Raw genomic sequence first — 1,656 nt, forward strand, 5'->3', positions numbered from 1 at the left:
GCAGAGGGGGCGGGGGCGACGCTGGAGGCCCAGAGAGGCTGAGAACTAGCCCGAGGTCACACAGCGAGGAGGGAATAGAGCGAGATTCAAACCCGGGCAGCCCCACCCGGACCCGTCGGGCCCTCAGGCTGCCCGGCCCCTGTTCTTGCTTCTGGCTGGGCGGCAGCCGGGCAGGCTGTCTTCCCCGCAGCGTCTCTGCTGTCCGCTCCGCCCACTGACCCCTGCAGGCCTCTCTGAGGCATGATGCCCAGCACAGCAGGAGGGGAGAGGGGCCTCGGAGGGAGCCCTGGGCCCAGGGGCCCGATGTGACAGCTGCTGCGGGCCTCGGCAGGATCCAGACGGGAGGGGTTTAGGTACCATGAGTGGGGGCCCCCTGGAGTCCCAGTCCATCAGAGCCCCCCCAAGGGTCCCAGTCCATCGGAGTGCCGCCTCCCCTGGTGTCCCCGTCCATCGAAGCCTCCCCACCAGGGTACAGGTCCATTGGAACCCTCGCCCCTAGGGGTCCCCATCCATCGGAGCCCCCCACCAGGGTCCTGGTCCATCAGAGCCGTGACGCCCCCTGGGGTCCCCGTCCATCAGAGCGCCCCCCGGGTCCTGGTCCATCGTAGCGCCCCCACCCCCGGGGTCCCCGTCCATCGGAGCCCCCACCCACACTCACACCCACACCCCCCCTACACACACACAGGCACAAAAGCTCAGAGCCACTCATTCCCACTCCTGGTTCCTAACGGGCCCCGAGGCCATCCCTGTTCATTTCCAACTCATCACCGGGAGAGAAGACAGCCGAGAGCAGGCCTGGGCCCCGGGGTCTCCCGCCAGCCCCCCCCTCCCCGACCCCCCAGCCATGGCCTTGAGTCACAGCCGTGCCCAGAAGGATGAGTAAGTGGCCGCGGCCAGGACTCTGGGGAATGTCGAGGACGTGCCCAGCCTGCCTTCCGCCCGCAGACAGAGGCCACGGGCCGCGCAGGTGGCAGAGGGCCACGGGGCAGGTAGGAACTTGACGACGCCCCTCTCCTGGCCGGCCATCCCTCTGGACGGGCCCAGAGGCCGGTGCCCAGTGCCGCCAATGCTGGCCGAGGGTCTCCGGTGGCTGGAGGTTCTGTGTCATCAGCTGTCCCTACCAGGCCAGTCTGGCAGGCACGCGCTGCACCTGCCCCCAGGAGCTGAGTGTCCGAGTCGCCTTGTAACTCGGGCAAGGCCTTCACTTCTTCTGAGCCTCCGTTGTCTTCATCTGTAAAATGGGAGGGTTCTTTAGTACTTAGGACCAAAGAGAGTCCGACACTTAGTGAGACGCTGTGGTGACGACGTGGTGGCGGATTGCAGAGACCACACGCTTCCTGGCTGATTGAAACCCAGAAAGCATGCCATGAGAGGGCAAACCGCAGCCCCGCAGGCTGAATCCTGCCTCCCGGGGCCTGGACCCGGCAGTCCCAGCACCCCCCGCCCCCCGGCCTCCCTTCCCTGGGGAAGCCGGCTGTCTGGGGCAGGTGCGGCCGGTGAGGGGCCCAGACAGTCAGGGGCTGTTTGTGGGTGAAGATCCTGGTCTCCAGGGAGGAGCGGAGGGTGATGGCGGGGGGGGGGGGTTGTGTCCAAGTAGAAAGTGACCTTGGCTCGTGGGGGAACTTCCCCTGGAGAGTTGCCCAGGTCCTGGGTGCC

Source organism: Suricata suricatta, chromosome 5 (assembly GCF_006229205.1).
Source record: "Suricata suricatta isolate VVHF042 chromosome 5, meerkat_22Aug2017_6uvM2_HiC, whole genome shotgun sequence".
NCBI classification, from domain to species: Eukaryota; Metazoa; Chordata; class Mammalia; order Carnivora; family Herpestidae; genus Suricata; species Suricata suricatta.